This window comes from Haemaphysalis longicornis, unplaced genomic scaffold (genome assembly GCF_048455015.1).
Source record: "Haemaphysalis longicornis isolate Haplotype H1 unplaced genomic scaffold, Haemaphysalis longicornis Haplotype H1 scaffold_1, whole genome shotgun sequence".
Classification (NCBI taxonomy): Eukaryota; Metazoa; Arthropoda; class Arachnida; order Ixodida; family Ixodidae; genus Haemaphysalis; species Haemaphysalis longicornis.
In genome coordinates, this window is record NW_027526203.1 from 464,090,587 (window position 1) to 464,115,993 (window position 25,407).

The 25,407-nt window shown below is 47.7% G+C and overlaps 2 protein-coding genes across 7 annotated transcripts in view; one reads left to right on the plus strand and one right to left on the minus strand.

The window, feature by feature from the left end:
* LOC144156183 (uncharacterized) overlaps positions 1-21,831 on the minus strand; it is a 43,387-nt gene extending 21,556 nt beyond the window's left edge. The window contains exons 1-2 of one of the 2 annotated variants that reach the window (XM_077688049.1): positions 21,704-21,831; positions 2,098-2,206 (exon numbers count right to left, since the gene is read on the minus strand). The gene's annotated coding sequence lies outside the window, so the exon portion shown is untranslated. Of the gene's footprint in view, positions 1-2,072; positions 2,207-21,703 lie in introns of both variants that reach the window. The other variant, XM_077688047.1, reaches the window with a different exon arrangement.
* The window catches only part of LOC144156182 (uncharacterized), a 121,393-nt gene that overhangs the window by 38,320 nt on the left and 57,666 nt on the right, over positions 1-25,407 (plus strand). The window lies entirely within an intron of this gene.

Sequence of the window (25,407 nt, forward strand, 5' to 3'; positions counted from 1 at the left end):
AGCCATGACTATATCACGATGATAAGGAGGACGCATTTCTTTCTTTATTCCACGCGATTCCCCTCATCGAGACCTTTAGCTTGATACCCAACAAGCCCTATTGGCTTCACTATAAATTTCCACTCAATCTACGACTTACCACGTCTATCTCATAACTATAACGAGAAAGCATTTTTATATTTGTCCCGCGTGATTCCCCTAAACGAGACATTTAATTTGATACCCCACACACCCTAGCAGGATCATTGGGTATTTTAATAAAATCTGGTTAACCATGACCCTCATGACTGTAAGCAGTATGCATTATTTATATGCCCCACGTGATTCTCCTAATTTAAACCTTCACTTTGATACCCCATTTGCTTTAGCGACCTCACCTTGAATTTTAACCCAATCTATGACTCACCGTGAACATCTCATGATTACAACCACGAAGCCTTTTTTTATTTGTCCCACGTGATTCCCCTCATCAAGATCGCAAATTTGATACCCTACACGACCGAGCGGGGTCGTACGCCACACGCCCTAGCGCCATGAATTTGAATTTTAACCCAATCTATGACTAGCCATGACTAGGCCATAATATGACCATAACGCATTGTTGTCCCACGTAATTCCCCTCATCTAGACCTTGAATATGATTCTCCACATGCCCTCGTGGCATCATTTTTAATTTTAACCCAATCTATGACCTAATATGACTGCCTGATGACTATACACAGGAAGCATTTTTTTTTAATTTACCTCGCATGATTCCGTTAATCGGGAACTATAACTTAATACTTTACACGCCTTAGCGACATCTGTTTGAATTTTTACACAATCTATCTCATCTGTTTGAATTTTTACACAATCTATCTCATAATGCGGTCATTATTCTTTCTAAACGGGCGTCGCCCAGCCAGTTCAGTTGACAACTCATTAGAAACAGTGGAAGGGATAGCCGCCGCCCCTTCCGCCCGGTGCTCACCTCTTCGTTTTTGACCCTAGCAAGTCAAACCGTTAAAAGAAGCAGGTTAACAACCAGCAAGAAAGCGCCACCATGTGCTATCCCACAACCCTCTCCCACCTTCTTAGAGGATCCATCAAGAGGAAAAGGTGCGATAACCCTTTTTTATGACCTCAACAGTCGATATTATTATTCACACGCCCAGCCGCTAACTCAGACACCCCGCCACCTCTCCTCCCCCCCCCCCCCCCCTCGCCCCCCACCTTCCCACCAACCGATCATGCGCATCGTGAATGCTGCCGTACCCGCAGCTAACCTGAATTGCGAGCCGAAAGTGGCACATGAAACTTAACCGCCAACCATTTCTGCCGCCTAGGCTACAGTTCATATGTACTCAGAACTCAAAATGTACTCAGAACTCAAAATGTACTCAGTATTCAAAATGTACTCAAACTCAAAATGTACTCACAACTCAAAATGTACTCAAACTCAAAATGTACTCAGTACTCAATTTGTACTCAAACTCAAAATGTACTCAAAACTCAAAATGTACTCACTCAAAATGTACTTAAAACTCAAAATGTACTCAAAACTCAAAATGTACTCAAACTCAAAATGACTCAAACTCGAAATGTACTCAAAACTCAAAATGGACTCAGAACTCACTCGGACTCAGGCGTACTCAAACTCAGTCGCCCTCAAACTCACTCAAGCTCAAACTCACCATGCTGCACTAGCCTCGCGCTCACTCAAACTCAAACTCACGTGTGAGTTTGAGTCCAAATGAGTCTGAGTGAGTGGACTCATGAGTGAGTACGCCGACCTCTGGATGGGAGCCGGGATATGATCATGTGGCCTTCCTAGGGTAGTTCAGAATTTCCCTATACGCGAGAAGCTTGCCTCCGTTCCGGAAGTCCCCGTGGACGCGACTGACGAGTTGTTTGGTTGGGGAGAGTGCAAGGCAACTCATATGCCTTTTCGTTGCCTAACAAGGTAGCGTGTGCAGTGCCGAGATTACCGCATGCTTGGTGTGCGGAGTTGGTTGGCAGAAATATTGATGCATGATTCAGAAGGGCATGTCAAAGTTAGATACATGCATGAACATACACAGAATGACACATACCCGAGAGGTGGAGCCGTTCACTCACGCGAGGGACGTCCTCAGTCCAGGACGTCCTGGGCACGTGTAGCCAGCTGCGCCGGGGTGATCAGCTGAATCTGGTCCTCCACGCGGAATCTAACCACGTGGCCCTCCCACTGCTCGTGGGAAGGGGTTGGGAGAGGAGCCAAATTTTAAGGTGAGAGAACACTCCCATACCATATGGCAAAGGGTGCAGGGAGAGAGGCAGAATTTGCATGCTAAGGAAAACAGGGTGGGCAGAGGTATTGGTCGGGATTTTTCTACCAACTATTTCCTTATTCTGGATGATGAGAGAGGGAGAGAGAGAGAAACATCTTTAATGGGCAAGTGAGGTCAGCCAGGCTAGGCGCCCGACTTGCTACACCGAATGGGGGTGGAGGTGTGATGAAAATATGGGAAAAGAACTCTCACTTACACATGAATACTCAAACACACAGACGCACACGAAAAGCATACACCCAGTCAGGCGATACAGTCATGTGTCCGAGAGTTCATAGCTCACTGTCAAGTCCAGTGCTCCGGAGGAACGTTATGAGCGCCTTTCTTGCGCGACTTGCCACGCCTGTTGTAAGCCACGGTCCAAGGAGATTTGTCGAAGAAATCTGGGCGGACGCGGACAGGCCCAGAGAAAGCTTAGCAGTGGTACGCTCACGTTCGTAGCTAGGACATGCGTAGAAAATGTGCTTCAGGTCCTTTCTGGATGATGATGATTATGATGATGATGATTAATGCATTATTTAATTGAATCTAAAATGGGCGGTCGGTCCCCCTGATTCTTGCCTATCTTGAGATGAGGCAGGGGCAGAGTTCATCTTTGAAGCCGATGATGAGTCACGATGTCGTGTTGCCGAGGCGAAATCACGTTGTGTATGGTCGTCCGAGTCAGCATCTCCCAAGGATACCCCGGGTATGAGCGGGCAGGCGGAGGCATGATAAAAGGGATGATCGAAAAAGTAATGTTAACATAATCGATTACAAATATAGACACTTAAATCAATCATTAAGTTGAGTAAATCAACCAATCAATAATTACTGCAGTCAGTTATTCAATCATCCAATCGATCAATCGACTCATGAATAAATCATAATCAACGAACAATTTCAATACAACAACTTCGCCTCACCCGGACAATTTCTGCACCCTCGTCCCTCTAACATACCCGCAGAAGAGGATTGACCACGACAAGAAAATGGCTAATAAAATCATTTAAATCCATTAGTTATAGTCACTCCCGAGTCCCCACTTCGAATAAATAAATAAATAAATAAATAAATAAATAAATAAATAAATAAACAAGTATAACCTTAATTTCAATGAACCTGTAATTTTAATCAATGGTATCGTCAGTTGAGTAAAATTTCCTGCTACCCTGCGCTGCCCTAACTTTTCCTTTTCATTAACACAGCTAATTACTCATGGTAAAGGTGTGGGCTAATCTCAGCAATGCAGAAAATAGAGAAAACGTTTTTTAATGAACCAGTGAGTTGAGCTAGAATACGCGCCCGACTTGATACGGCAGATGGCGGTAAAGGTGATATGAAGTGCTCACTAACACGTATACTGATTGTAGTGTTCTGAAGAAATATTAACAGTGCCTCTGTTGCGCCATACGCGATTCTTGGAGATGCCCACGAGCCAAGAAGATCCTTTAAAGAGATTTGGGCGGGCATGGAAAGGACCAGATAAAATAACGCGGATGTTTAAAACTTTCTAAGAATGTGAAGGCGAAAGCCTAGTTGGACCTTCTGTTGATCTACCGTTGAACTTTCTCTTGGAACTTTTCGCCCGTTTCCGTCACCGCTCGTCCAGGCCCATGCAAAGCACTCTCGTTGCGCCCGTTGGCCATCGCCAGGGGGCTCCCCCTGTTTACTCTCGGCAGTACCTTCGCTTGCCAAGACGACCCGTACCACACGTGCAGCAGCAGCCTACCCTCCTCCATCGCCCGTTCTAGAGCCCTGCTCCAACTGCACTCTTTCCCGGAGCGCCACCCCTGGCTCGCGCTCGTATTTTTTGTACCTCGCCATTTCATGTACCTCCGAACGCGCTCGCTTGAAACGTAGATATCGAAGGCTTTTCCCTTACAGCTTCGCGGTGTTTTGTGCGAATTCGTAGGGAGGACACACGGAGAGGATGTGTTTGAGGCCTGCGCGAAATGCGCAGGACGAGAACTGAGAGGAGGAAGCTTGAAACAGAAATGCTTTATGTGGGCCACTTTGAGCCCAACCCGATGGGGGACGTGTTCACTACCCGTACGCAGGCCGCTCGGCCTCCGGAACCTGCAGTATGGGTTTATTTAGTGTACTAGAGGCAGCTTGTGCTTGCTTCGGCCCGGCACGAACTCTGAGAAGTCCCAGCAACCGAAGAAGAGCTCCTCCGTCTCGCCTTGTTGAAGGCTCTGGGGTACGAGCCGCGATGAGCGGAAGCAGCAGCTCGGACGGCTTCGTCGTTGACGCCGCAGTGAAAGAAAAGCCATTGCAGATACCACGTGATTGTTAATTGATCGGTGTGCGCAGGTAATCGATTTCTTGAACGAGCAGCTCATGCGGCACTACCAGCAAGTGCTGAAGGGTGCAGAGGGTCGGTGGAGATTTGTCATGCCTGAACCGATGCAGTCAGAATGTGTTGCAGTGCAGCCTGCAGGACAGTCAGTTTCGCAAACATCGACGATGTTTTGTGGCCAGGTTAGTTCTGATTGTTGTACGGGATGATGGGGTGTATATTGTTACGAGGCGAGGATGGGATAAAACTCTATTTACACTATTTACAGGGGAAAAGGCTGGTCCGGCGCCAGCATAGACAACAGATAACGCAACAGTAAAGTCTCGTCCTCTTCTTTCACCGGTGGCCCTCACCCGCAACTCCTTATCTTCTTCCGACGCGATAATTCTCCATAAACAGATGGCTTGATCTATGACGCATTCGGGTGCCCTGTGGCAATGTCCCTATGACAGACGATACATTCGTCACCGCAGAAGTGTGAGTGTAGGTTTGGTCCACAAAACTGTGGGTGTATTTGTGGTATGTCCATGTGCCCTAAAAAAAAACTTCACAGCAGGCGGAGGCAACGTAGCTTTGCTCGTGATGTCCGGAACTGCACGGGCAATTTTTCTAAGTGAAAATCTGCATTGTGACTTTGTTAATTTTGGCGTCCTCTGGTACACCAGAAGTAAAATAGCTACCTCGGGTACCGTGGTAGAAGCTATAATGCATGTTCGAACGCCCTGGCTATAGACCGAGGACGCGCGCGAAGTTCTTGCTTGCAGCGGGTATTTGGAGGCAGGTACCGACACTGTAAACGTTCCAGAGATTAAGGCATTTTTAAGTACCCCAAGGCGCGCACGAAGACGTTTGGCTTTAAAGATTTCCAGAAGCCGTGCGCTGGTTTAAAAAAAAGGGTTCGAGGGCATATAAGCCTATAGCGAAGCAATCACTCGCGGAGCTATAGGGTATTGTAGAGCCGCATGAGAGGCGCGGCTAGCATCCTCCAACGCTGCAGGCGATCACACGGAAGAATAATGCAGACTTCCAGAGCTTTTCCTTCAAGTGCCGTACATGCGGGGACCACCACGTCATGTTTTGTTAAATATACCTCCTACAAGGTTGTGGCTTTCAACATACAATATGAAAACGCCTGCGAGAGCAAGAGAGGTCACCCTGGCCTAAGGCAAAGACATACAGAGAAAAAAAGACATTGTTCAAATCTACCTGTTTTCGATTGTCGAGAGCAGGTTCTGGTGGACCAGCCGGAGCCTAAACGGGCCTCCCGCTGGCTCAAGAGTCCCGCACGTAAGTAATGTGTAGAAGGTGCCGAGGCCAGAGGACAGGGTAAAGATATCTGTCGAGCCCTCCAAGGATATTGATTACGGGGTAACAAGGGAGGGGGGTTATCGCCTAGCGTGGGAACAAGGCCATTGGGTACGTTTCCTGTCAGAATAGGCACCACATACCTGACAGTGGGGTGTTACAGCTAACGCCACTATATCGCCATGGGTAATCACAGCACATGGGAGAGAGATAGTGCGTCTCGGGCGAATGCATGCACCTCTGCGGCGCGCAAAGTCAGCGGTGGGAGGGCGAAGGTTACGGTGGTGAAGATGGAGGCAGAGAGTTGGGCAGGTTGGTGGAGGTTGATGCTGGAAAAATTCTTTGAGGCATGAAAGTCTGATTAGGTGCTTTTAATGCGAAAGAAGTATGACTTCACATGGCCAAATACTTGCTTAATTCTGCATCGTGTGTGCGTCTTTTTCTTCGCTTTCCTTTCTTCGTCTTCATTGGTTAACAGACCGCAGACCATTCGGAACTCATGAAGTTACTGATCTTTATTATGGAAGATTCGTGGAAACAACACAATGCAGGCTCGTGTAGCAGTCAACCAGTCAACTATCACCAGTGCAAGCCGCAATACTTTTGCATTCAATGCACGTAAGCTGAATAAGTGCCCCAAGGAATTTTGAGGCCCCCTTTCGTTCATATCTTGAGTACCTCGAAAGCCATGTTCCGCATGGCGTCCGGCGTATGGTAATGGTTAAGTAGCGTGCGTGTCTTTGCGTGCCCCTAGGTTCCATTTCCTTCCCTGGGACGGTTTTAATGACGATAGTCCTTCTTGGGCTACTTAGACGCAAAAAGTTTGGTCTGTCTGTCTGTCTGTCTGTCTGTCTGTCTGTCTGTCTGTCTGTCTGTCTGTCTGTCTGTCTGTCTGTCTGTCTGTCCGTCCGTCCGTCCGTCCGTCCGTCCGTCCGTCCGTCCGTCCGTCCGTCCGTCCGTCCGTCCGTCCGTCCGTCCGTCCGTCGATTCAGTCGCCCGTCCAAAAGTTCATGTCCAGCTTTCCGGCTCATGGCCAGTAGTACTGGCTTTGGCCACTACTTGTCGCATATAAGCTCCTCATAGGGCATTTCGCACCAGGAATACTTGTGTTTTGGGAATTGTCAGCACACGGAAAACTCTCATTAAGAGTGAAAATTTAAAGCGCAACAAATTTAGACACAAGACGAATGACACAGGGACAAGCGCTACTTCCAACTGGAAATTTTATTTACGAAGCAACATATATATACGAAAAGGGGGAAAAAACAAAAAACCACAGTGCATGTGCGCATCGTCCTAAACTAGAATATGTGCGCACTGTACAGGCGCGCACACGCTCCTCATGCCATGGGCGTGCCCAGGAAGGCCAGCTCTTTTGCTGATAGCGATACCGAGGTCGTGCTTACACAATCTTTGCCACCACGATGTATCTCAGCCGCCTCCACAATCTCCCGGGTGCGCTGATCGGGATCGCGAAAGAGCCTCTTTTTTTTTTTTTTTTTTTTTTAAGCACCCACAGCCTAACGTGCGAGTACCGATTTCCCAGAAGTCGCCTAACTTTTGCCCTCACTGTGACGCAAATATTTCAGCAAGCCAGTATTGAGGAGTAGCGACAAGTGGCCGAACGACACGCCCGCGGCTAAAGCGCTTTCTAAGACGCAAGTAACTCAGTTCAACGGCGTTGTCGAAAGAGCGCGGGGCTCTGCGCAGCATCACCTAGGCGCTCTCGAGATCTTACGGTTGGTGTGTGTACAGTCGTCTTTCGCGATCCCGATCAGCGCACACGGGAGATTGTGGAGGCGGCTGAGATACATCGTGGTGGCAAAGATTGTGTAAGCACGACCTCGGTATCGCTATCAGCAAAAGAGCTGGCCTTCCTGGGCACGCCCATGGCATGAGGAGCGTGTGCGCGCCTGTACAGTGCGCACATATTCTAGTTTAGGACGATGCGCACATGCACTGTGGTTTTTTGTTTTTTCCCCCTTTTCGTATATATATGTTGTTTCGTAAATAAAATTTCCAGTTGGAAGTAGCGCTTGTCCCTGTGTCATTCGTCTTGTGTCTAAATTTGTTGCGCTTTAAATTTTCACTATGGAGTACCAACTAGCTCGAACCCTCACGTTGTTAAGTTATATCTCATTAAGAGCTTGTTTTCGATAGTTAAAACATTGATTGCGCCGTCTGTCGCCTTTATAAAAAATGTATAGGCGAGTGTGCATAGCTTTTGACGTAGGAAGTTAGGCTGAATACACTGTCACACCTTATTAGTTATATTGAAATGATAATTGGATTCAAGGTTTTATTATGACAAAGAAAAGTTAAGAACGAATGGTACAGATGACGCAGTAAAGAAGTTGAGTGTGAAATTAACAAAGCTGTTTAGTGCTCTCGGTTAATACGTCAACTCAGAAGCGGATGTTCCGGGCAATATTGCGAAGCCCATTGACTGGCGCTCCGCTGAGGGCCACAAGGGTTGACTTGGTTCTTGTTGACGTGATTTCACCGTACGCTATTCTTTGTGGCATTTTCCAGTCAGGGCTTTGTTTACAATATCGCGGAGCAACGAAATCCAAGCACCAAAAAATTAATGAAGGGCACACTAACGCGTTAGATTTGAAGGTCGCGCCGCTGGGCGCAACCTTCAGGACCATCAAAACGGTTCAAGTCCCCGATTTTTTTTTAATTTTATTAGGCAATTTTATTAGATTGCACCGGGTCTGCTTCTTCTTCGCTGCCGCAACGACCTTTACTCCATTCTTGTTGCTATAAGTGTAAGCTTCCTTCAGTTTTTTGGAAGTGTTGCCACGATTACGGCGAACACTGGAGTTTTTTTGCCAATCTTGGCCGATGCTTGGCTTGATAAACATGCGCCCGAGACGCTGGGCGGTCGCCGCGAGGGACGCGCTCACAAGTGCTCGGCATATATTTTTTTTTTTTTAACGGTCGGGTGGTCGCAGCGAGGCATGCACTCACGTGCGCTTGGTATTTTTTATTTGTCGGGGATATTCGAACGCCGGAACCCATGGATTGCCCGACAGCTTTTCTATTAAAAAGGCACTCTTCCAGGTGGACATACTGTATGTGCGCAGATTTTCATTGCCGACTTCCTCTTGTATCAGCCCCGCTTCTAGACACACGTGCAGGACGCAACTAATTTCTTCCCCTCTCTCCCCCTCCCCCCCCCCCCCCTGCGTAATGGAGAGTGCTTATTTATTTATCAATACTGCAAGCGTTTCCAGACTCTTACAGGAAGTGGGCGCTCGCGGCGCGCTACATGCATGAATAAAAAAAATGGTATACTGCGCATAGGTAAAACAACGGGTGCACTGTTCGTCGCTACTTACTGAGCGGTAAAATAAAAAAAAAACCTTCACAAACCAATCACGTCATGCCAAAGCACGCAAATAAAATATTTTGCGCCTTCTAAGCTGTGTGGTTTACTTACCGCGCAGCTGTGGGAAAAACAAGTAATAATAACATATCACACTGAGACACTTCTAAACGCTACACATCATCTTGTAAAACAAGGCGATAAAGTGTAAAATTAAAAGCATGCGCGTAACAGGTGACGACGTGCTTGCCTTGTAATCTCGGCTGTATTAGGTACGAAAACAGGAAGAAAGAATGTACAGGCGCCGTCATGAGTAATTGGAACAAGGATTTGTGAATATAACAAACCAGGTGTCTTACTCGCTTTATGACCGCCATTACCGGTTTACAGGAAGCTTTTTCCTATTTGAGAGGACTCATTTAAGCGCACACCAGTGCAGGCTGGCAGTTTCCGAAAGAGGAAATGTTTGTAAATTCACGAGACTTGTTCTAGTCACTTTTGACGGCACCTGTACACATTTTCCAAGCGCCTTTACTGTTCCAGCAAAGAAGTGAACCCCAATTCTGCCTTAACAAAGCGGTCAACCGTTCCGGCATTGATAAAGTCTGGTGGTAACACGTTCCGCGTTTCAATGCATGACGAAAAAATTCTTGAATGTATTTTTACGCGTGATAAATGGCCTTATATGTTTTTCCATGATTCGTCCTTGTCGAGTGCTGATGTGGAGGGTGGATGTAAGCACAATGACCTGACGACAACGTTACAATTCGAGCTCGAATACGCAGTGAAGTTACGGTCGTGTTTAGAATATTTAGTGTAAATAAAAACGCCGCCGAGAACGAGGACACGGTTTGATTCCCGGTCTTGGCGGCCGCTTTTCTGATGGAGGCGAAAAGCAAAAAAGCCCGTGTGTGCGAACAAACGGAGCCGTCGAGCCAATGCCACCGAAGATGATCGGGGTACGGGAAGCCAAACGCAAGCGTGACGCATATCACCGCGCCACCAAACCATCGGGACGCTTCCGCGGTGCGACCTCGAGGTTCCGGAAAGAATTTATCGAGAATACGTTCGGCGCCGCATGTGCTGTTTGGGACCGTTTGTGGTTCTCCGGAGACGTGTCAATGATCGCCGGTGTGCGTGGTGCGGAACAGCGTGAAGTGGCCGTGGGTGTGTTGCGGCAGTGCATTTCCTCCGAAGACGTCGAGCAAGAGCCGATGTGCGGAACTTGTCGCGATTCCCTCTTTAAAGGTACGGTGCCCCGGTTTGCCACCATCAACAGGTACGCATAGCCGCCCATACCGAGGCACGTACCTAAAGTTAGCGTGGTGGAGGAGCGAATTGTGGCGCCTAGGCTCCCAGTTATGTCGATTCGCCGATTGACGTTCTTCAATAAGGAGAACAGGGACATCAAGGGACAAGTGATAAACGTGCCAATCGACGTCCAGGAGACGCTACAGAGCCTACCACGTAACATAAGCGTCGATATGACCATTGAAGTGCATCTTAAGCGTCGGCTCCTCTTCAAACCTCCGTACCGACGTGACCTAGAAGAGAAGGCCAACGTGAAGGCTTGGCTTCACTTTCTGGTGAACACCGAGCTCTACAAACATCACGGCGTGCGCGTCGACGAAGCCCTACTCCTTTCAATACCAGAAGATCCCACCCAAGAACAAGAGCACGAGCAAGATAACAGTGAGATCGAAGAAGCAGTGCGAGTGACGGACCCCGACGATGCTGTGCAGTGGGCCGCGGCTATGAACTCAGTAAAAGTGTAACCACTGGCCGTCTACCACAGTGATCATAAGGCAAATATTACAATGGTCACGAAATAAATTATGACAACGGGACCTTTGAGCAGGTGCCTCTTTATTCGTACAATAATCAACTTATAATAGACAAATTCAACATGGCCAATCCCTACCATAGCGAAATCCCAACATAGCAAATCCCACCAAAGCGCCAGCTTCGCTGGACTTCCCTCTTCACGGGGTGGAAGGGCTCTGAATTTTTTTTTTCTGTACAATTGGCTTCAGATGTTATTCTTTCCTTGCCCTGGTAACCCCGTGCCCCTCGGGCCTCTGAGATGGCCCAGTGGTAAGGTTGCCGGTTTGAAGGCGCGAAGGTCCCGGGTTCGATTCCCCGGATCTCCCCAACCGCACTTTTTCCTTGAAGCGCGCACTCCCAACAACTGCTCGTGGGCTCCTTGCCTCCTCGCCACATCTGCACGAACCGAAGAATACTTCTACAGCTCTGCTGTCAGGAAGTAGTAGCGAGCTGTCTGCATACCCGCTTTGTACGTCTAACGGTAAATGCCTAAATCTAGCTGTGGTGAACCGGGCCAATGATCTATTATCACAAACTTTTGGCGAGTGTTAGAACGTAATTGTGTCATCCTGCTGGTCTGTGACCATATTATTAAATGAATGTGCAACGTTCGCGCAATATTCAAGCCTTACTATAGAGCCGCTAATGCTGCGGAGGCACGTGTATGTGAAGATATCAAGGAAGTGTTGCAGAGGCCATTTCGCTTCTTGAGATCTATGACGCGATAGCGTTTTACTGACGCCCAGGAAGCGTTTTGGAACAGAGTTACTACTGCATTTAAGACTTGCGCTTCACGAGTACGGAGTCACCAGAGAGAGAATGACTAGCAGCAACGGCTTTATTTATTTATTTATTTATTTATTTATTTATTTACTTATACAATATGAGCTGGATCACCGAGAGAGAAAAAGCAACTCACAAACATAACAAGAAAACAGACGTTACAGAGCTCCTATTTATACAATTCGAGCTAGAAAATTTCCGAACTGTTCGTTATCATTAATAGATACAGCACTAAGACGGAAGGCGATTCCATTCCCTACTAGTCTTGGGCAAGAAAGAGTGAAAGAAATGCTGGGTGTTGCAAATGTCAATTCCAACTTTGTGGGTGTGGTCGATACGATCCGATCGATAATGGGATGTAGCGATAAAGTGGTCATGCAGAACATGGTGATGATACAGTTTGTGAAAAAGAGTTTTTCGGGAAATTTGACGGCGTGCTGAAGGAGATGGGAGGGCAAGGTTAGATTTTATGGCAGTAATACTGGCTGTTGGATTATAGTTGGACAGAATAAACCTAACGTAGTTATTTTGAACAAGTTCTAGGGAATTTGTAAGTTTATCCTGACTTGGGTCCCATACCGAGCATGCGTATTCCAGTTTGGAACGTATTAGTGTTTGTAGAGCATTAGGTTAAGTTGCGATGGCGCCTTATAAAAACTACGACGTAAGTAACCGAGCATGCGGTTTGCGTTGCTAATTACATATTCGGTGTGAAGGAAGTTAAGTTAGTAGTAATGTGAATGCCAAGGTATTTATAAGATATTTAGGTATTTATAAGGTATTATAATATTTATAAGGCATTTTGGGGTGGAGCCTCGTAGGGGCTGGGGCTGTTGTCTCCTGTCGTCATTTTAATCGTCGTCTCATGTAGTCACTGTACTAAAACACTGGAAAATACTTTTACGCCTCGTGCTAGAACGTAAGGCGCACTAAAAAAGCAGCGGGACACTCGTTTATGCCTCGCGCTAGAGAGCTTCGTGCTTCTAAGACAAGAGACATTTACAGCAAAGCTGTATACCTCTACCCCCAACAGTCTCATCTCCGTTGGCAAAAATGCCAAGGCGCCAAGAATACACTTACACACTGCATGCTTCGCTCCTGACCAGGTTTCACGTCAGTGGAGATGGCCCGGGATTTTTAAGAACCGCATCCGACGACACAGAGGTGCTCTGCGGTTATGCGGCTTAAGGTGTGATCGTGAAAGGTTGTAGCTGCTGGGTGGTGGTCAATATAAAGAAAAAAATCAGGGTAGTGGTCAGTTTGAGCGAGAAAGCGACATTGCCAGCGTTTTAAAGTGTTATGCTATATTGTCTAGGCTGGACTAAACGGTGCAGTTTTGTGTAGGGAGAGATTGAAGATGTTGTTTGTGGACGGAGTTCAAAGGTGTCACTTTAACTCTCGGGTACAATATGCGAAAGCTGCTTTTTGTGCCCTCTCAGTCAGCTCGCGGTGATCTTGAGGTAACGAGATAGAACAAGCTGCATTCCACGGGTAGATAAAAGAGGAATATGCCGTATTTACATGATTCTAAGCACATCCCTATTCTAATCACCCTCCCCTACTTTCGGGGGAAAATTCGGATTGCATGCGCATCTAAGCACCCTCTTATCTAAGCAGCCATCGCAAGGCGGATTTCAGACGAGTGGAAGCTGGCTCGAGTTGACGTCGTGGCCAAGTCATTAAGAAGCTTTCGATTAGAAACCACTTCAACAGAACAGAAGAAGAAGACGATTTGCTGGGAGATACTGAAAGTGGCGGCCCAAGCAGCACAACTCACTCAAATGATAGTGAAGGTGACTGGGTATAACACGAAAGCGGCAGGTTCTCAGTATCTATTTCTGGGTGGAATATTTGTCCAATAAAACATTATTCCTTTCGCCCGTTTCGTTGAGATACGGCAGCGAAAATAAGTGGCGCGGGGGAGGGAAGGAAATTTATGTTTTTTTCTAATCTAAACAGCCCTTACCCCCCCCCCCCCCCCCCCCCCACTTCGGGCATCGCAATCTTGAAAAGAAAGGTCGGTGCTCAGAATCGAGTAAATACGGCATAATTTTGGGTTGTTCTCCCCATAGCATACACGTGGAAATGACTAGGTGGCGCGGAAGAGCATGGGTGTGTTCCCGAATTTCGCAGAGTTTAAAGCTTATGTTTCATGTTCCCACCAAACATCTTCGCCCACGTAGATTCGTATAAAGTTGTGTTGCTTTGTCATCTACAGAGAGATTCGTCAGAATTGAAACCCCTTGTGGCACGGTGAAGGATCGTGTTTCTAGAGTATGATGAGGAGACGTTCTTAATATTTCCCAGATATGGCTCCTCGATTAATTAGCGATGGCTCCTCGCGACCACGATTATTGCGGTAATCGTGCTCGCGAAGACCAAGGTTTACGAGTTCACGTGCCCCTTTGTCGGTGCCTCTCGTTTTCTTCCATCCCCTTCTGCCCAGGTGTCCAGATAACGTTAACTTTATTTATTGTGGATGGGAATATCTTACCGAAGCGTTTAGGTATTCTGGCTGCAGCCAGTAGTCTAACGCCATTTGAGAGTCTGTAATGATGTTAACGCATATATTCGGTACCTGAGCTAATCGGAATGCGGAAAAGGTTGCTCCAACTTCCGCTTCTTCGTTCCAGCATGTAGGAGAGTCAGTCAGTCAGAAAGTTTGCCGGAACAGTTAACTACGACAATTGCTTCTTCGTACTTTTTCACATCCCGGAATCAGTTTAGTGTTACCATAATTTTGGGACGACTTTGACTCTGCTTTGACCTAGCGGAGGAAGCCATCGTGAACATTTGCGACCATCTTGGAAGGGCTGCGCAAAACGCAGGTATGCCGATCAATACGCATGGTGCAGGGTAACAAGTTAAATATGCGACATATCGGAAGTCTCTTTTCGTCACTAGATGAAGGTGACCACAAAAGGAAAATAGTTCATAATAATCACAACAGAATATTCTCCCGGTGCATTGTTACTTATTGTTAAATCCATTAAAGCCAACCAGAGAGTCAGTCCGTCAGCTTTGTAATCAATCTCCAAATGAATCTCATTGTTCAACCCAGTACTATATGCAAGGGTGTTTCAGCTAACTTCAGTCGGAGTTCAAAAAACTAAGAGGACACGACCAAATACATATTGGTTTATTTTATATGTAGTGTGTCACACTATTTTTTGCACCAATTGCCTAATCAGATAATCAGTTACGCTTAATTAGCCAACTTCTGAAGCAACGAAGCTAGGCAAAAAAATTTCAATTTGAAAGTTATACAGCGGTTTGCAGAATGTCCGAATAAACAGTTTCCGTCTCTCTATCTATTCAGTATTACTGTTTTTCTGCTTACTGAAAAAAATTCCCCCGCATTTCCCCGAGGGGGAGAATGTGAAAGTGCGAATGCACGGTTGTCGGCCCGCTTGCGGCGCTTGCGCTCGGCCCCCGCAGCCCACCGCCTCGCCGCCTTCTCTTCCATCTCTTCCATCGGGTTTGTAGTATCACGTGTACACCACGCAGTTATCAAGCCGCTATAACGCCGCTGAGTCGCCAACGCACGCCGCTGACGACGTAGTTTGAATGCGTTAAAGATATAAGGCGCGTCACTAACACTGATATCAGCGTCGCGTCCGTGGCTTGGTCGGTAGAGCGTCGCGCTGCGCCGCAAAGTCCTCGGATCGAAACCTGGCGCCGGATGCTGTTTCTTTTTTAAATATAGAGACCCCAAACCATCCACCGCCGGCGGCGGTGGCGGCGGCGTCCGCAGTGCTCCTCTATATTTAAAAAAGAAACAGCATCCGGCGCCAGGTTTCGATCCGAGGACTTTGCGGCCGCAGCGCGACGCTCTACCGACCAAGCCACGGACGCGACGCTGATATCAGTGTTAGTGACGCGCCTTATATCTTTAACGCATTCAAACTACGTCGTCAGCGGCGTGCGTTGGTGACTCAGCGGCGTTATAGCGGCTTGATAACTGCGTGGTGTACACGTGATACTACAAACCCGATGGAAGAGATGGAAGAGAAGGCGGCGAGGCGGTGGGCTGCGGGGGCCGAGCGCAAGCGCCGCAAGCGGGCCGACAACCGTGCATTCGCACTTTCACATTCTCCCCCTCGGGGAAATGCGGGGGAATTTTTCTATATCATGCACGAGTAAGCTGAAAAATACTACAGAAACTATTTATTCAGAAGTTTTGCAACCGCTATGCAACTTTATATTTGGAATTTTTTGCCTAGCTTTGCTGCATTAGAAGTTGGCTAAATAAACTACCCTAATTATCAAATTAGGCAAAATACAAAAAAAAAATGTTGCTCCAATCCACGCTGTAAATGTGGTTGGACTGCGAAGTTGTAAACGATACCCACGACAATTACCAATGTGACGTCACTCGAATTCTCACACGGGGCTGCACAAAGAGGGAAACCAGAGACGGGTGAAATTTACTTAACCGTACTTTCTAATACTGCACAACGACATTCACGACTGTTTTATGTTCACACGCGCGCACACACGCGCTCACGCGCACGCACGCACGCACACACACACGCACACACGCGCACACGCGTACACACACACACACACACACACACACACACACACACACACACACACACACACACACACACACACACACACACACACACACACACACACACACCACCATGCCCTTTGCTGGCTGACCTCTGTCAAAAACTTGATCGGACGCCTGGGCCATTGGATTCTGCGCCTCCAACAGTATAACTTTACAGTAACTTACAAGTCAGGCAAGAAACACCTCGATGCAGATGCCCTTTCACGATGCCCGTTAAAGGGACACTGAAGTGAATTTGTCAAGCTCCCGTTTTTGCTTGCACTGCGTAGACTGGCTCAAATTAGCACACTTTTCATCGTTTATCCGGTTGACAAATCGGTAATTATTTTACAAAGCTCGAAAGAAGAAAAACTACCATGCGCGGTTTGCGGCGGCCGCACCAACTAAGGCTGTGACGTTGAGAGGAGGGGCGCCGTGATTGGACGATGCCCAAGGTTAGCAATCACACAAGTTTCGGTTTCGGTTTCGGTTCTGTAAAACATAACCAATGGCTTTGTTGGATGGGCATTCTCAATATCTCAGTAATCATCGTACCGCGCTTCTGCCATGTTGTCGGCTGTAAAATGCACAAGATAAGCCTCCCAGGACGGCTTGTAGTCGTAGCATTCACTAGCCGAGACCTACGCAGTGTATGAACGCCCTCCGCGTACCCGCAGACGCCCAAATGTCATGCGCTTTTCCCCCATATTTGGAGCTTGCCTCCCTCATGCCTGTATCGTAAAAAGCGTGTTCGCACCAGGCCAAGGGTCTGTTCATTCTGGCCAGTGCCCACTGCCTGCAAGCAGTCGGTGCTTATGGCAACAGCACGCCAACGAGAACTCGCTAGCGCGCCAGCGCCAGCCTGCGCGCGTTTTGTGAACTAGTTCGTGTAGCCATGAACGTTGCGGCCCAAAAAAAGGTGAACTCAATATAGAAAACATCGGCGGAAAACAAAAAAGTTAACTAACAAAAAAAAAAAAAAAGCACGTACCCGCGGGGATTCGAACCCGTGACTCGCAAAACATTTGCGGCGATATCCCAGCGCCCCAGACCGCTAGGCCACGGAGCGGGACGCGCATGCCTTGCTAATATAGGGTATATATTGTACAACCGGTTTACACTTTTATTTAATTTTGGCATTTCAAGCCGCTTAGGTGACTATTTGTTGTACTGCGATCGTGCAGTAAGCGTCGCCCGAGTTTCCACAGTAGCTCACGTCTAGCAATTGCATTTCGTAGACGGAAAAGCGTTCGCAGATGCGTAGTCGTGCTGCTGACCGCTGTGCTTGTTCGCCCAGCGCAAAAAAGTGCTTCCCGCGCCCTAGTTTTACGCTGTACGGTAAAAATATCAGTTGATTTTATTTGCTTAGTACCTATATTGACTTCGCTGACTCTTCTCCCGTCTTCAAGAGGCCTTATATTTTCCTACTGGCGTACCAGTCAGCGAAGCGTCGCATGTGCAGCGCTTGTGTGAAGCGACCTTGACTTGGAGCTAGATACAGTGTACAAACAAACCAAGTAAAGAAAGGCACATTCTTCCATTCACAAACGTGTCCTGGCTTCGTTTCAACTTAGCGAACGAATTGCGACCAAGCAATTTTTTTTTAACCTCCTTGATTGCGACGACCCGCCGGCGGCCGGCGGACGAAACGCTGGGCCGACTGACTCTGTCGGCCGGGGAGCCGTGCAGTAGCGCAGCCGTGGCGCAGCCAATTGCCAGCTCATCCCCTCCTGACGTCACACGAAAACGCCACAGAAAATGGGCGAGCGTAAAGAGAGGAGGACAGCGTTTTCGAATTAGTTTTTCTACTAAATAAAATCGCGTAAACGCGCCTAGAGTGGTCGAAACATGGCCTGGGGACTCCGGACTACAATTTGCGCTAGTAATCCCGCAATGTTTACATATCACTTCAGTGTCCCTTTAACCTCTCCTTTTTTTTCCATGTGCTTCGAACCTCTCAAAGACCACGCTTTCCCTGGCACCAATCACCTATCCTGACGTCCTCACGCTGCCAGATTTCCCATCCCTGGAATAGAGCAGACACATATTGTAGCCCCATCATTGACCATATCATTGGGCATGCCCCGCCTCCGAACAGCCGCACTCGTCGTCAGCTACAAAACTTCAGCTCCTGCAAGGCGCACTTTACCGGCGCAATTACCACTCCACTGGCCGCAAGTGGGTCCCGGTCGTGCCACTTTCTTTCTGCCGGTCAGTCGTTGAAGCGTATCAAGATGCCAAAACCACTGGGCACCTTGGCTACGCCAAGACCTATGACCGAATCAGGAGCCGCTACTTTTGGCCTGGCCTCTCGACGTGTGTTGCTAAGTAGGTTAGCTCCTGCTCGTCTTGCCAACACCGCAAGCGCTCGACAACTACCCTTGCCGGCTTTCTGCAGCCCGTTCCTTGTCCGTATGCGCCCTTCGACACTGTTAGTATCGATTTGTATGGACCCTTGCCTTCCACACAATCGGGCTACCGTTGGATTGTCACAGCTGTCGACCACTTGACCCGATACGTACAGACAGCGCCAGTACGCTCCGGCACGGCAATAGAAATGGCAGACATTTTCCTGCATCACATTATTTTGCGACATGGCGCACCACGCATCCTCCTCAGTGACCGGGGTCGGACCTTCCTATCCAACGTCCTGGAAGAACTCCTGCGTGTTTCACACACTGTGCACAAAACAACGTCTGGTTATCACCGCCAGACGAACGGTTTAACAGAGCGGTTTCATCGAACCCTCTCAGACATGATGTACATTAGCCCTGAACACCGAAATTGGGACCTAATCCTGCCGTTTGTTACTTCCACCTATAACACTGCAGTACAGCACACAACCCGATACTCGCCGTTCTTCCTCATCTCTGACCACTCTCCAACCTACACCTTCGATTCAAGTTTCTTGGCTCCTGTCTCCTCCGATTCACCACCCCATGAACCGTACACTTCTCGCCTCAGACACTGCCGACAGACTGCGCGTTCCCGCACTGAAGCTCCCCAACAAGACCGCGAAACCCGCTACACCTCCACCCATCGCTCTGTTCGTTTCCATCAAGAGACAAAGTGCTTCTTTGGACTCATTTTCGTACACCTGGTCTGTGTGAAAAATTTTATCGTTTTATTGGTGCATACGTAATACTCGAAGAAACTTCCCCTGTAAATTATCGCGTCACTCCCGTAATTCCTTCCGCTGATCTTCGTCGGCGTGGCATCGAAATTGTCCACGTGTCAAGACTAAAGCCCTTCAGGCGTCGTAACCCAAACGAATTGGCGTCCAGGAGGCCGCTTCCGCGCGAGGGGGGAAATAAGTGTGAGCGTTGTTTACTATTTTGCAAGTGGTGACCAGCGAGTGGTCTATGGACAGATTACTAGTGCTTCGTCTTCATCTGTACATAATTATCAGCACTACCCCTTATGCCTGCCCTTCCTCATCTTCCCTCCTGTACATAATCATCATCGTGGTGTAAGGGCCATTCGAGCGTCTGGACTTCTGCAATAAACATCGCACCGGACCTCTGTCTCTCAATGCGTAACTGGTACTAGCGCTCTTCTTTTAATTAAAAACAGACGGGGGCCTAATTTTTGCGATAATTAATACAAAAGCGCGTTGAAAACAACATTGTAACGACAACATACAAGAAGGACTCGCACGCAAGCCTGGAGCTCATGGCTCGAACGGCAAAACCAACATTAACAGTCCGCAACAGATGGCACGTGAGCAGTGCGGACGCAGGAGGAGAACATACTTAGCAGCGCAAAGAAACACACACAAGAAAGAGGACACGGGACAGGCGCTACACTTCCAACTGCTTATTAGCAAAGATGGTATCGTAAATTCGTACATACATGCCGTCTTTGGTAATAGACAGTTGGAAGTGTAGCGCCTGTCCCGTGTCCTCTTTCTTGTGTGTGTTTCTTTGCGCTGCTAAGTATGTTCTTAGACCAAAATCAACATGCCCAGCAACAAGTTGTCCTGAACGCGGGAAGATTCAGTTGAATTCAGCAAACCTCTATTGCGGGTATTATGGGAGGACCGAGACAGGAAGGGAACAGCGTGGTGGGGAAAGAGGAGAGGCAGTTACCTGGCTGGGCTGAAGAAGAATTTCTCTCTGTGGCGCCACGACGCAGTTCGCTGGAAAAACATCGCGATGCTTTGTGCCCCATGGTGCCCATAATTCCCTCCCGTGAAGACCGCGCGAAAGAACTAAATGTTTCCTTTGCCGAAACTATGGGGCCATGATTCAGTTAGTTAAAGAGCACCCTTGGTTCGGTTTCATCACAAGGCACCTGAGTGTCCTATCATTATTATGAAGCAAATCGTATGATGAAGCCCGGCGTACGATTTGACTCGAAAAATATTGTTAGCGCTGTGACATTACGCAAGGTCAGCACGACGTTTTGCGCTGTAGGATTTCACAGTTGGGCTTCCTTATTCGCCGAATTTCCTCCCTGGGGAGGAGAGATTGGTTCCTCCAGTGCATTGTGGCAACGCAGGTGCACAGAAATTTTTTCGAATCTTCGTGACAGATGCAAACCCTTTGCTGCGATAATTTCTTAATAGGCGTTAGGCTTATGAAACCTGGGGTCGCAAAGTTCCTCTCTACCGCGGAGCAAAACGCAGGGGAAAAAAACGTGATATCTCAGCTATCTTGACAGAAGCCATATCGGAGAGTCCGATATATAATACGGCTTCCAGCCAGAGCTCGTCATTTCGGGGCAGTCAACTTATCTGCAGGCTAACGAAGTTTTTCTGCGATTATAGAACTACGGAATTGTAATTATGTTAGAAGAATTCTGACGCGAACGAATTGAAGGCAGGTACGAGCTCTCCCTCCTCCTGAATTCACTTCACTCAACGGGACAACCAGCCTGCCGAAAGCGCTCGCAGTGGGAGGAATTAGGTGATAACAGATGCCTTTCAGGGGAATTTCAAGAGACTGAGAACCCAAATTCGGTCAAAGAGGGTAAGATAATATACGGGAAAAGAGGGTACGATAATATACATGCTCCCTCCCTCACCCCCCTCTTTTTCTGCATACTCCCCCGGCCACTTCGCATCTCAATTGCGCAGTCGCAGTGGCGAGATTTTTTCCTCCTGCCACAACTTCAAATACCGTGACTCTTGCTCTTAGTAATGTACACATATTCGACAGAGTGGACATACTTATAATGCTAGAACCAGGTATATTGCTCCATGTGTGCTAAACACCTACATTGAAGACAAAATAAGAAACCACGTGGGCGCAACGCTGTTCTTTCTTTCGTCGGGAGCATTCAGAAAATGCAAACATGCACGACGACCTCACTGAATGGCAGAAGGATCCCCGAGGCCGTCGCTGTCGTCGAGGAAGCTAACTGGCCGGCTTGAACGAGCTCGCGTACAACACGACCGCAGCAGAACCGATATGAACACGCGCCAGGCATCGTATACTCTGAGCTACGCAGCAAGCTTTCTTATCGGAGGCTGCACGTTGTTGGGTTCAATTGCCCGCGATAGAGGCCACCCAGGGCGTGATCGAGTGAGGGCAAAGTCTCATTCGCGACACCGGCTCGCTACTAAGCGCAAATGAGACAAGCAGCGAGATTCTTGGTTAGGTAGGCTGTTTGTGAAGCATTCACCGTCAATTATACCGTGCAGATGCGTCTAGCCTAGTGCAACAAGTTAGCTATGGATACAGACTGATACAGATTGGATGGCAGTGCTGAATTGTTGGTCTCTTGTATAGACGTTAAAAAATAACGGACCAGCTGTAGAATCCTGTGAAACCACGTATTTAATCAGTAATTTTCCACTGACTGCTTTCCTATTCGTATAGTTTGGTACCGGCCTGCGAAGTAGATTTTGAGAAACTGCGTATATTTTTTCTTAAATCCGATTTTTATCAATTAGTGTTCTAATATTTTGTGATGAAAGATGACAAATGCCCTTGAAGTGTCCAGAAATAAAGCACTCTTGTTACTGTTACATAACAAACCATTGCATCACCAAAGTGTCCTAACAGTGACGTTGTGCTTTTGCTTTTTAAAAAAAAGCCATATCGGGTTTCGGATAACAGAAAGTGCTCATAACAAAATTTTACCGTAGCCCTTGTTGTTGATGGTAAACATTTATCGGAGTGGCTGGACTGGGAAAACGTTTATTTGTCTTTTTTGAGTGGTTCGACGGTACTCCACCGGGGTCTTGTACCACGGACTACAACTCCTGACAGGTTCAGCAGGTCCAAGGCTCCAGCGGCCTCTGCTGCTTTGCGTGCCCGCTGAATATCAGACCTATCTGGTCGTCACAGCAGTCGCTGGCCAGCAGTGCCCCCAACTGCTCGGCATTAGGGTTTCTGATTTTGCGGAAAGCGATTGTTCTTTGGCATTCCCATGCGGTGTGGTAGAGGGTGGGTCGGCTCCGGTCTTTTCGGTACAGGATGTTTCGGTACAGTTCGTTTCGGTACGGTCTTTACGGTGCACGGACCTTTCGGCACACGGGCGTTTCGGGACACGGACCTTTCGGGAAACGGGTGTTTCGGTACAAAGACGAATTCCGGCGGGCGCTTTAGGTTGCGCGCGTCGTTGACGTGGGGGTTATTTATTATTTACGTAGTGGTTATTTATTACAGATGTTCTTGTTCGCAATTATGCGTTATTTTAGGCAAGGGGATGGCTATACGGCCCTGCCAGAAAATACGGCCTTGCCAGAAATACGTATTGACTGCGCCCGGTCAATACGTTCGTAAACAAGGTCCAATCGACTCTCGATAATTAATAGTCGCATAATTAAAATGTTTCGTTCATTGGAAGTGGTGTTCTGGTCCTGGAAAATATACGTACAATCCAATGAGTAAACTTTGTCCGATATGTTCAAGCTAACACCAAAACATGCACAGTGTAATTGCTGGGAATTTTGAATAAAAATCATCGGGGTGGCAGTCATTTCTCGATGAAATTCAAAATAGGTGCCATCGCAACCAAGGCCGCGTGCAGCCAGATCAGCTGAGACTCGCGCCAGCGTACGCATCCCTCACTCTTCGGGTCATCAACCCTCTTTGTAGCGCACAACTCCGTGTGAGCAGTTTCGGGCTGGACGCTACACGCTTCAAGTCTGAACTATCGGGGCAAACCATATCGTACGCTAGAATCGGCGATGAATGTCCAGGTTCTGAACAAAATAAAAAAGGGAGAAGTGTTGCGTACTAATCGCAATGCTCTTATTATGCGTTAATTCGAAGTTTTTTGCGGTCCCCATGGACTTCGTGTTAACGGGTGTCAACTGTGTTCCGAAATTTCTATTCAAAGCGCATTTAGTAATTCATTTCGTAACATCACTTTTATTGGTATTCTAAGAGCCTCACTGCCTAATCTCAGCAGAACAGAGTGTCAATTTTTTTGACGGAGCTGCCATATTTTGGTACGAAATATATATGCCCAGCGCAACCAAGGGTGGTTGTTTGGCTTCCAGAGTTTTTCCAAAACGGTAATATATGCCAGCTAATATCCAACACATGAACATACGTTTTTTTGGCAAGGCCGTATAACCATCCCCTTGCCTAAAATAACGCAGAAATACCAGCAAGAATATCCGTATAAATAGGTTTGATTTGTGTGCTTGCAGCTCCCACGTTAACAACGCGCGCAACTTTTGCTGCTCCAAAAGCTCGCCCGAATTCGTTTTTCTACCGAAAAGACCTGTACCGAACCGCCCCGTACCGAAATGTCCTGTACCGAAATGTCCTGTACCGAAACGTCCGTGTACCGAAACGCCCGTGTCCCGAAAGGTCCGTGTACCGAAAAGACCGTACCGAAACGCCCTGTACCAAACTGCCCTGTACCGAAAAGACCTAGACCCAGCTTTATTTATCGCATATTGTCCATTTCTGGCACCTGATATATCTTCGGTTTATCTGGAGTATTACCTGTCGGAGAGGTGCCCTAGAGTAGCGACAAAACTGTTGAGCCTAACTCATCGAAGGAACTTTTAAGTGTTGAGGTCGTATCTTATCGTATCCCAAAGGGTTTCGCAATAGGAATAGTTGCAACAATAATGGAAATGCCGCTGAGGGTCATGTAAGAATTAAATGTGTCACATAATGACGTCAATTGATGGGCGTCTCTAGAACCGTTGCGATGACGGATTCCGTTGCCGATCAGTGCCCCTGTTCATCAGCTCGTTTAGCTGCAACCATGTGCTCTTTACTTTTTGTCTTGGCCTTATTAATGCGATAGCATTAGCAGCCCGTTGAACTAAAAAGCCGTCGTTAGCGTTGGTACAGACAGCTCCTCTACCGCGTGTATTTGAAGCGCTCCATTTCCGACGCTTTACACAGCGCGTGCTTGAACTTGGCAGTAACGAATGGTGACCGGCCGTTCACCAGTGTGCCGCATATGAAGGGGTGGGGGCAAGCGAGCGAACAGACAGGCAGCGAACTGCCATCGTCGTCAATTCTCCCAATACCCGACGGCAGGAACCGGAAGCGGCGCAACGCGTGGGAGACAGATCGAGGCCATTTGAAAGCGTAAGTCTGAAGCAGATCGCGAGGTCAATCGTCTCAAGCAGCAAAAGGACGATTACCTTTGAGAACGAGGCACGTAAACAGACCAAATCAGCATTTGCATTGGGCATTAAGGCTTTCGCATTAATGCCCAATGCCCTAATGCCCTAAGCGCTTCTTAACCTCAAGAAGCGCTTAGGTCGGCTCTGACCTGCCTATTTCGTCAGAGAAGCATCATCTCTTTGCTAGTAGTACAAGCTTCTCTCGAAATTCTTTTTTAGCCTGTAATCCCTGATTTCTGCATACGTTTTCCAGGTTAACTCCTCAAAGCTGGTATTGCTTCGTCAATCCGCTTATATTCGAATTTTCTTTTTTAGTTTCATGTAATGCTTGTACATTCCCAACTATTAATGATATAATCCAAAGTGGTCAGTATATAGTAAAGCCTCAAAGTCAAATCCGCGCACCTTCTGGTCAGAACACAATTTTCTCATAATTTATTTGTTCTTCCCTGTTTCCTCGCTATTTAGAGA